The sequence below is a fragment of the Oncorhynchus mykiss genome, chromosome 3, assembly GCF_013265735.2.
Source record: "Oncorhynchus mykiss isolate Arlee chromosome 3, USDA_OmykA_1.1, whole genome shotgun sequence".
In the NCBI taxonomy this organism is placed as follows: domain Eukaryota; kingdom Metazoa; phylum Chordata; class Actinopteri; order Salmoniformes; family Salmonidae; genus Oncorhynchus; species Oncorhynchus mykiss.
This window is the reverse complement of record NC_048567.1, coordinates 67,707,208-67,718,762: the sequence shown is the minus strand read 5'-3', so window position 1 is coordinate 67,718,762 and position 11,555 is coordinate 67,707,208.

The following is an 11,555-nucleotide window of genomic DNA, read 5'->3' as shown; positions in this document are numbered from 1 at the left end:
TTGATGAGGCTCTCTTGTTCAGATATCGTTAAGTGGACTGGAGGCAGGGCATGAAAGGAATAACGAATCCAGTTATTTGTGTCATCCGTTTTGGGAAAGTACCTGTGTAATTGCACACCCAACTCACTCAGGTGCTTCGCTATATCACATTTGACATACAATGATAGTAAGACCTGTGTGTTCTCCTTGTTAATGCAGACAGAGAAGAGCTCCAACTTCGTAATCATAGCCTCAATTTTGTTCCACACATTGAATATAGTTGCGGAGAGTCCTTGTAATCCTAGATTCAAATGATTTAGGTAGGAAAAAACATAAACCAGATAGGCCAGTCGTGGGAGAATCTCATCATCATGCAAGCGGTCAGAAAAGTGAAAATTATGGTCAGTAAAGAAAACCTTAAGCTCGTCTTGCAATTCAAAGAAACACGTCAATACTTTTCCCATGATAACCAGCGCCTTTCTGTATGTTGTAAAAGCGTTACATGGTTGCTGCTCATATCATTGCCTAATGCAAAAAATACACAAGAGTTCAGGGGCCTTGCTTTAACAAAGTTAACCATTTTCACTGTAGCGTCCAAAACGTCTTTCAAGTTGTCAGGCATTCCCTTGGCAGCAAGTGCATCTCGGTGGATGCTGCAGTGTACCCAAGTGGCGTCGGGAGAAACTGCTTGCACTCTCATTACCACTACACTATGTCTCCTTGTCATGGCTTTTGCGCCATCAGTACAGATACCATCTTGACCTCCAAAGTCCATTTGATGTCAGAAAGCTGTCCAGTACATTAAACATATCCTATCCTGTTGTTTTGGTTTACAATGGTTTGCAGAAGAGGATGTCTTCCTTAATTGACCCCCATAAACGTAATGGACATATACAGTGCCTTGCGAAAGTATTCGGCCCCCTTGAACTTTGCGACCTTTTGCCACATTTCAGGCTTCAAACATAAAGATATAAAACTGTATTTTTTGCGAAGAATCAACAACAAGTGGGACACAATCATGAAGTGGAACGACATTTATTGGATATTTAAAACTTTTTTAACAAATCACAAACTGAAAAATTGGGAGTGCAAAATTATTCAGCCCCCTTAAGTTAATACTTTGTAGCGCCACCTTTTGCTGCGATTACAGCTGTAAGTCGCTTGGGGTATGTCTCGATCAGTTTTGCACATCGAGAGACTGAAATTTTTTCCCATTCCTCCTTGCAAAACAGCTCGAGCTCAGTGAGGTTGGATGGAGAGCATTTGTGAACAGCAGTTTTCAGTTCTTTCCACAGATTCTCAATTGGATTCAGGTCTGGACTTTGACTTGGCCATTCTAACACCTGGATATGTTTATTTTTGAACCATTCCATTGTAGATTTTGCTTTATGTTTTGGATCATTGTCTTGTTGGAAGACAAATCTCCGTCCCAGTCTCAGGTCTTTTGCAGACTCCATCAGGTTTTCTTCCAGAATGGTCCTGTATTTGGCTCCATCCATCTTCCCATCAATTTTAACCATCTTCCCTGTCCCTGCTGAAGAAAAGCAGGCCCAAACCATGACGCTGCCACCACCATGTTTGACAGTGGGGATGGTGTGTTCAGCTGTGTTGCTTTTACGCCAAACATAACGTTTTGCATTGTTGCCAAAAAGTTCAATTTTGGTTTCATCTGACCAGAGCACCTTCTTCCACATGTTTGGTGTGTCTCCCAGGTGGCTTGTGGCAAACTTTAAACAACACTTTTTATGGATATCTTTAAGAAATGGCTTTCTTCTTGCCACTCTTCCATAAAGGCCAGATTTGTGCAATATACGACTGATTGTTGTCCTATGGACAGAGTCTCCCACCTCAGCTGTAGATCTCTGCAGTTCATCCAGTTCATCCAAATCTTTTTGTATCCAAATCCGGCTTTAAACTTCTTCACAACAGTATCTCGGACCTGCCTGGTGTGTTCCTTGTTCTTCATGATGCTCTCTGAGCTTTTAACGGACCTCTGAGACTATCACAGTGCAGGTGCATTTATACGGAGACTTGATTACACACAGGTGGATTGTATTTATCATCATTAGTCATTTAGGTCAACATTGGATCATTCAGAGATCCTCACTGAACTTCTGGAGAGAGTTTGCTGCACTGAAAGTAAAGGGGCTGAATAATTTTGCACGCCCAATTTTTCAGTTTTTGATTTGTTAAAAAAGTTTGAAATATCCAATAAATGTCGTTCCACTTCATGATTGTGTCCCACTTGTTGTTGATTCTTCACAAAAAATACAGTTTTATATCTTTATGTTTGAAGCCTGAAATGTGGCAAAAGTTCGCAAAGTTCAAGGGGGCCGAATACTTTCGCAAGGCACTGTACCAGGAGCTGTGCCAGGCTGACTCATCCAGCTGTAATGCATAGAGTTCACTGACTTGTATGAGAAGCAGTAAATGTTTCAAAACATCTTCTGCCATGTGAAACAGTGTTGTTTTATTTATATATATTTGCAATATTTTTTTTCACCTTTATTTAACCAGGTAGGCAAGTTGAGAACAAGTTCTCATTTACAATTGCGACCTGGCCAAGATAAAGCAAAGCAGTTCGACACATACAACAACACAGAGTTACACATGGAGTAAAACAAACATACAGTCAATAATACAGTATAAACAAGTCTATATACAATGTGAGCAAATGAGGTGAGATAAGGGAGGTAAAGGCAAAAAAAGGCCATGGTGGCAAAGTAGATACAATATAGCAAGTAAAACACTGGAATGGTAGATTTGCAGTGGAAGATTGTGCAAAATAGAAATAAAAATAATGCGGTGCAAAGGGGCAAAATAAATAAATTAAATACAGTAGGGAAAGAGGTAGTTGTTTGGGCTAAATTATAGGTGGGCTATGTACAGGTGCAGTAAGTAGTCTGTGAGCTGCTCTGACAGTTGGTGCTTAAAGCTAGTGAGGGAGATAAGTGTTTCCAGTTTCAGAGAGTTTTGTAGTTCGTTCCAGTCATTGGCAGCAGAGAACTGGAAGGAGAGGCGGCCAAAGAAATAATTGGTTTTGGGGGTGACTAGAGAGATATACCTGCTGGAGCGTGTGCTACAGGTGGGAGATGCTATGGTGACCAGCGAGCTGAGATAAGGGGGGACTTTACCTAGCAGGGTCTTGTAGATGACATGGAGCCAGTGGGTTTGGCGACGAGTATGAAGCGAGGGCCAGCCAACGAGAGTACAGGTCGCAATGGTGGGTAGTATATTGGGCTTTGGTGACAAAACGGATTGCACTGTGATAGACTGCATCCAATTTGTTGAGTAGGGTATTGGAGGCTATTTTGTAAATGACATTGCAGAAGTCGAGGATTGGTAGGATGGTCAGTTTTACAAGGGTATGTTTGGCAGCATGAGTGAAGGATGCTTTGTTGCGAAATAGGAAGCATATTCTAGATTTAACTTTTGATTGGAGATGTTTGATATGGGTCTGGAAGGAGAGTTTACAGTCTAACCAGACACCTAAGTATTCGTCTGCGTAGAGGTGTATCAGAGACTCACCAGCAGCAAGAGCGACATCATTGATGTATACAGAGAAGAGAGTCGGTCCAAGAATTGAACCCTGTGGCACCCCCAAGGAGACTGCCAGAGGTCCGGACAGCAGACCCTCTGATTTGACACACTGAACTCTGTCAGATAAGTAGTTGGTGAACCAGGTGAGGCAATCATTTGAGAAACCAAGGCTGTCGAGTCTGCCGATGAGGATGTGGTGATTGACAGAGTCGAAAGCCTTGGCCGGATCAATGAATACGGCTGCACAGTAATGCTTCTTATCGATGGCGGTTAAGATATCGTTTAGGACCTTGAGCGTGGCTGAGGTGCACCCATGACCAGCTCTGAAACCAGATTGCATAGCAGAGAAGGTAAGACCTTAGAAAGGCAGGGTAGGATAGATATAGGTCTGTAGCAGTTTGGGTCAAGAGTGACCCCCCCCCCTTTGAAGAGGGGGATGACCGCAGCTGCTTTCCAATCTTTGGGAGTCTCAGACGACACGAAAAAGAGGTTGAACAGGCTAGTAATAGGGGTGGCAACAATTTCGGCAGATAATTTTAGAAAGAAAGGGTCCAGATTGGCTAGCCCGGCTGATTTGTAGGGGTCCAGATTTTGCAGCTCTTTCAGAACATCAGCTGAACGGATTTGGGAGAAGGAGAAATGGGGAAGGCTTGGGCGAGTTGCTGTGGGGGGTGCAGTGCTGTTGACCGGGGTAGGAGTAGCCAGGTGGAAAGCATGGCCAGCCGTATAAAAATGCTTATTAAAATTCTCAATTATGGTGGATTTATCAGTGGTGACAGTGTTTCCTATCTTCAGTGCAGTGGGCAGCTGGGAGGAGGTGTTCTTACTCTCCATGGACTTTACAGTGTCTCAGAACTTTTTTGAGTTAGTGTTGCAGGAAGCAAATTTCTGCTTGAAAAAGCTAGCCTTGGCTCTTCTAACTGCCCGTGTATAATGGTTTCTAGCTTCCCTGAACAGTTGCATATCACGGGGGCTGTTCGATGCTAATGCAGAACGCCATAGGATGTTTTTCTGTTGGTAAAGGGCAGTCAGGTCTGGGGAGAACCAAGGGCTATATCTGTTCCTGGTTCTAAATTTCTTGAATGGGGCATGCTTATTTAAGATGGTTAGGAAGGCATTAAAAAAAAATATCCAGGCATCCTCTACTGACGGGATGAGATCAATATCCTTCCAGGATACCCCGGCCAGGTCGATTAGAAAGGCCTGCTCGTTGAAGTGTTTCAGGGAGCGTTTGACAGTGATGAGTGGAGGTCGTTTGACCGCTGACCCATTACGGATGCAGGCAATGAGGCAGTGATCGCTGAGATCTTGGTTGAAGACAGCAGAGGTGTATTTAGAGGGCAAGTTGGTTAGGATGATATCTATGAGGGTGCCTGGTTTTGGGGAGGTACCTGGTAGGTTCATTGATCATTTGCGTGAGATTGAGGGCATCAAGCTTAGATTGTAGGATGGCTGGGGTGTTAAGCATGTTCCAGTTTAGGTCGCCTAGCAGTACGAGCTCTGAAGATAGATGGGGGGCAATCAGTTCACATATGGTGTCCAGAGCACAGCTGGGGGCAGAGGGTGGTCTATAGCAGGCGGCAACGGTGAGAGACTTGTTTTTAGAGAGGTGGATTTTTAAAAGTAGAAGTTCAAATTGTTTGGGTACAGACCTGGATAGTAGGACAGAACTCTGCAGGCTATCTTTGCAGTAGATTGCAACACCTCCCCCTTTGGGAATTCTATCTTGTCTGAAAATGTTTTAGTTTGGGATTAAAATTTCTGAATTTTTGGTGGTCTTCCTAAGCCAGGATTCAGACACAGCTAGAAAATCCGGGTTGGCAGAGTGTGCTAAAGCAGTAAATAGAACAAACTTAGGGAGGGGAGGAGGCTTCTAATGTTAACATGCATGAAACCAAGGCTATTACGGTTACAGAAGTCATCAAAAGAGAGCGCCTGGGAAATAGGAGTGGAGCTAGGCACTGCAGGGCCTGAATTCACCTCTACATCACCAGAAGAACAGAGGAGGAGTAGGATAAGGGTACGGCTAAAAGCAATAAGAATTGGTCATCTAGAACGTCTGGAACAGAGAGTAAAAGGAGGTTTCTGGGGGCGATAAAATAGCTTCAAGGTATAATGTACAGACAAAGGTATGGTAGGATGTGAATACAGTGGAGGTAAACCTAGGTATTGAGTGATGAAGAGAGAGATATTGTCTCTAGAAACATCATTGAAACCAGGAGATGTCATCGCATGTGTGGGTGGTGGAACTAATAGGTTGGATAAGGTATAGTGAACAGGACTAGAGGCTCTACAGTGAAATAAGCCAATAAACACAAACCAGAACAGCAATGGACAAGACATATTGACATTAAAGAGAGGCATGCTTAGTCGAGTGATCAAAAGGGTCCAGTGAGTAGAGAGATTGGTTGGGGTCACAGCCATTTAGACAGCTAGCCGGGCCATCGGTAGCAAGCTAGCATAGGATGGAGGTCTGTTATTAGCCACCTCGTGCGTTTCCGTCGGTAGGATTAGTGGGGTTCCGTGTGGTAGAGGGGATGAACCCAAATCACACAAAAAAAAAAAAAAAAACTATAGATACAGTTATAGAGGCCCAAGAAAAAGAAAATAAAAAAAAGAATAAATTAATTGTCCGATAGGTCTATTCAGATAGCAGCCGATAAGACAGCTAACGGTTAGCGGACTGCAGAAGGGGGTTCAGGTAACGTCGCGACGGAGGAGCCAGCCAGATAACTTCTTCGGGTAGATAACATCGGCAGTCCAGTTGTGAAGGCCCAGTGGGGCTCCACGTTGGCAGTAAAACGGGTCCGGATAGGTGATTGTAGCCCAGGAGTGATTGATGGAACTCTTCGCTGGCTAGCTCCGGAATAATTGATGTTTGCTCCGGAATCGACGAAAGCCGATAGTCACACAGATAGCAGCTAGCTAGCTGCGAGATACAGGTATGAATGTCCAGAGTTAGCGGTTGAAATCCAGGGACATGGAGAGAAAAATAGGTCCGGTATGTTCCGTTCCGAGCCGCGCCGTACAAAACTGGCGATAGATTTTCGAGCTAAAGGATAGCTAGCTGATGACCACAAACTTTAGCCAGTAAAGAAGCTAACTAGCTTCTGATTAGCTTCTGATTAGCTTCTGGCTATCTTCTGGCTAGCTTCTGGATTAGCTTCTGGCTAGCTTCTGGTTAGCTTCTGGTTAGCTTCTATGGAGGATTACAGATTTGAGGTAAATAATATTTTTTTTATAAATATAATATCACAACTGTAAGTGTCCATGCTAGCTGGGCTATCAACAAATGTAGAATTACTGATGCTAGCATTGGATGTGCTCGTGGAAGCAGAAGAACTTGTGTCGTTGGGGTAGCCTAGTGGTTAGAGCGTTGGACTAGTAACTGGAAGGGTTCAAACCCCTGAGCTGACAAGGTTCAAATCTGTCATTCTGCCCCTGAACAGGCAGTTAACCCACTGTTCCTAGGCTGTCATTGAAAATAAGAATTTGTTCTTAACTGACTTGCCTGGTTAAATAAAGGTAAAATAAAAAGTGCAGGTGTAGTACTGCTGGTAGTAGCTCAGCAGTGAGTGGCATCTCAGTGCTAGAGGTGTCACTACATACACACTGGTTCAAATCCAGGCTGTATCACAACTGGCCGTGGTTGGCACACAATTGGCCCAGCATCATCCAAGTTTGGCCAGTGTAGGCCGTCATTGTGAATTTGTTCTTTTTTTATATTTAACTTGGCAAGTCAGTTAGGCAGAAATGTTTATTTACAATGATGTCCTTGGAACAGTGGGTTAACTGCCTTGTTCAGGGGCAGAACAACAGATTTTTACCTTGTCTGCTAGGTGATACTATCTAGCAACCTTGCGGTTACTGACCCAATGCTCTAACCATTAGGCTACCTGCCAACCCTGTTCTTAACTGACTTGCCTAGTTAAAAAAAGGTTCAATTTAAAAATGAACAAAGTAGCAGTAGTACCAGTTGAGATGGTATGTGTCTCTACAGACGCAGGCCTTACTTTTTTAAAACATTAATCCATCTTTGAGCAAACGGAATGAGCAGCAGCTACGTTAGGCTACATACGGACCGTTAGTGGAATTCTCGCAAGAGAGTAATGGTTAATGTGATTGGATGTTAATTATTTGACTAGACTTACCTGTATTTGACATTGTGTTGTTATTTTGCTGAACACCAGATGGTTTAATTTTATTTTGGTGAAACGAGGCTAAACGAGACAAGAATAAAACATCACCCAGATGTACAGCCCCGTTGGAAAATCTAAATGGACTGTTTGAAAATGTGAATCACATTTTTATTTGGTTTACGTCTGACGGCATTGCTCGTACAGTGGCCCAGATGCGATGGCCCAGATGCGGTAGCCGTAACTCAGCCAGAATTTACCCACCTTGCAACCACATTTTAGCCAACAACTCATCAATAGTTCCCTTATTCTAGCCGAAACAGTGCCGTACTACCATAATAAAACTGGAGGTCTGCCATAAGAAATCCTCATTTGGGCCGCACATTCCAAGAGACACTTTGTCTGGACTAGATGGCCTTGTGAAAAACAATAAAGACAGGGTTGGACTATGATTTGTACATTGTATTCACAAGCAAAAGATAATACATATAATGATATAACTACAATGTGGCTATTTTTGAGCTACAACCCCACATATGGTTAGTCCGGACAGGACCAAGTCACAATTATTACTGCAGTTGAAGGACAATTTCAGCATTTAGGACACTTACCTGTATTTAATCACATAAACGCTATGTTGTAGAAGGGTGAAGACAACAACAACAACACAAATCACTAGGTTGAGTAACTTACCTGAAGCAGCGTTTGTCTTCCTGAGCATCTTCTGGAAATTTGGTGCAAGTTGGCAAAATAAAACTTACACAGAAATCCTTTTACAAGCTGCAAACATCTCGTTTTCATGGTGAAGAAACTGGTGGCAGGTAGCCTAGTGGTTAGAGCGTTGTTCCAGTAATCAGAAGGTCACAAGGTCAAATACCCAAGCTGACCAGGTGAAAAACCTGTGGATGTGTCATTGAGCAAGGCACTTAACCCTAATTTGCTCCAGGGGCTGACCCTGTAGGTAGGCAGTCATTGTAAGTCACAATTTGTTCTTAATTGATTTTGAATGTTAAATAAAGGTAAAATAAATATATAAAATGGTAGTTTGTGCATTTCAGATATTGTCTCAAGAAGGCCAAACTTATCATTGGAGATAAAGCTTAGAATTACAAAATGTTAATTTCTACAACATCTACAGTACAGACCTGCACCATGATAATGATAACTTTTCAGCTTGTTAAAGTACTATGTATTTCTGTGTTTTTGGAGCCTTTGTTACTATTTCCATATCAGGAAGACAATTGCTGCTGCGGGTAAGTGACTCTAATTTTTTTTGTCTTCACCCTTCTATAACATGGCATTTATATGATTAGGGTCCTAAATACTGAAATGGTCTTTTAATTTGTATAGTACAGTACAGTCATCACATTAAATGTGAATACAGTGGTGTATACTGTACTCTATTGTGCTCTACTGTAATGTACTAAAGTCTAGTTTGTCCATGCCAGCTTACTCAATCATACACCTTAACATACAAGTGCATTGATACATAACGTTAACGTTCTGCAGTGGCAACACAGCTAATACTGTTACACATATTGTTTTAAAACAAGCTCACATCTCAAATGATTGTTGCCCAAATGAACCTTGCCACACCAGAACACTAAAAACATTCACAAAATTTGAGTTTGCTATTCACAACAAGCATTGTCTGATGTGAACCATGCCTCGAACAAAGGAGATCTCAGAAACCCTGAGATTAAGAATTCTTGACTTGCATAAAGCTGGAAAGGGTTAAAAAGTATCTCTAAAAGATACAATCCTGAACAGCTTGCTTGAGTTTATTTCTGCCAAAGGAGGGAAAACTAGGTATTAAATCCAAGGGTTCACATACTTTTTCCACCTGCACTGTGAATGTTTACACGGTGTGTTCAATAAAGACATAAAAACATTTAATTGTTTGTGTGTTATTAGTTTAAGCAGACTGTGTTGTCTATTGTTGTGACTTAGATGAAGATCAGATCAAAATGTATGACCAATTTATGCAGAAATTCAGGTAATTCCAAAGGGTTCACACTTTTTCTTGCCACTGTGAGCATATTTGTTTGCAGGTATTCTCATGAACTGAAAGAGAAGACTGGCCTTGGCGTAAAATGAATGCTCTCAACATGTGTAAACACTACAATCAGTGAAATGTATACCTTCTTGCTCACGGTGCTGCTGATGGGACTAGTGAAGAAGGGCTCTGTGAGAGATTACTGAACCCCTGACCCCATGCTACAGACCCCTTTTTCCCCAAAGCTTTTCTCCCTGTCCCACATCCTTGTCTTTCTGAGAGCGCTCCACTTTGTGAACAATGCAACTGCCAACCTCGCCAACCCCATTCACAAAATGAGGAATGTCCTGGGCAGCTTGACCGGGGCATTTGGAAGACTGCGCATCACAAGGACTTGTGCATTGATAAGCCTCTCATTTCTTGGAAAGCGAGGCTTGCATTCTGCCGATTCATCCCTTCAAAGCACCACAGATTTGGAGTCAAGTTCTTTGTTTTACGTGACTGTCTGACAGGATGTGTTCAGGACCTGATCATCTACACCGGCACCAGCACAGATATGAGGCATGTTGAGGGTCTTGGCATATCTGGATCAGTTGTGATCATCATGCTGCAGCCTTACCTCGGAAAGGGGTACACTGCTACAGTAGCGCTACCCTTTTCCTGTACCTTTTTGAGGGAGAACACAGGGGCCTGTGGCAAAGTGAGATCCAACAGGAAGGGAATGCTAATATTACATTGCTCACCGGCAGGTCACAGGACAGATGATCTCATACCAGAAGTACAGGATAAACCTGATGCAGCAGCTCCTTGAGGACCACCACACTACTTGTTGTCCATCTACTGGGGGCCGTCCTGCCTCTGACAATCCTCTACACCTCACTGGACACCACTTTCCAAGTGATGTCCCTCAGACCACCCTGCAAGGAAAAAGCACAAGGAGGACATTGCAAGGTCTGTCTAACATCTACCCGATGACAGAAACAAAGGAAGATGACCAAGTACAGGTGTGAGTCGTAACACAGCCTTGTGTGCAGTTCCTTGCTTATTGCAAGTACCACACCCTGAAGCACTACTGTGTGAAATAGGCTTATAACGGCTGGTACAATAAATATAATTGTAAAATGTGGGGGTGTTTGATGTGGGGGATTGGGGATATGTTCCCAAACAATTGAAAATGAACATGATTGTTTACCTGAATTGAAATACTTTATTTGACTCCTGGGCTAAATGTCTGAAATAAATCAAATCAAATTTCACGTTACAGTGAAAAGCTTACTTACAAGCCCTTTACCACCAATGCAGTTTAAAAAAAATAAGTGCTGAGTAAAATATAGATAAGTAAAAAATGTAAATAACAAATCATTAAAGAGCAGCAGTAAAATAGCAGTAGAGAGGCTATATACAGGGGGTACGGGTACAGAGTCAATGTGCGGGGGCACAGGTTAGTCAAGGTAATTGAGGTAACATGTACTCTACTGTTCAAAAGTTTGAGGTAATTTAAAATACTAAAATAACATAAAATTGATCAGAAAGACAGTGTAGACATTGTTAATGTTGTAAATGACTATTGTAGCTGGAAACAGCTGTTTTTTGTATGGAATATCAGGCGTAAATTGTCCAAGAAACTGGAGGTCTCGTACAACGCAGTGTTCTACTCCCTTGTCAGAACAGCCCAAACTGTCTCTAACCAGAAAAGAAAGAGGAGTGGGAGGCCCTGGTGTCTAGTTGGAGAAACAGACACCTCACAAGTCCTCAACTGGCAGCTTCATTAAACTGTACCTGCAAAACAAAGAAAAAGCCATATCTCAGACTGGCCAATAAAATAAAAGATTAAGATGGGCAAAAGAACACAGACACTGGAGAGAGGAAGATTGTAAAAAGGTGTTATGGACAGACAAATCTAA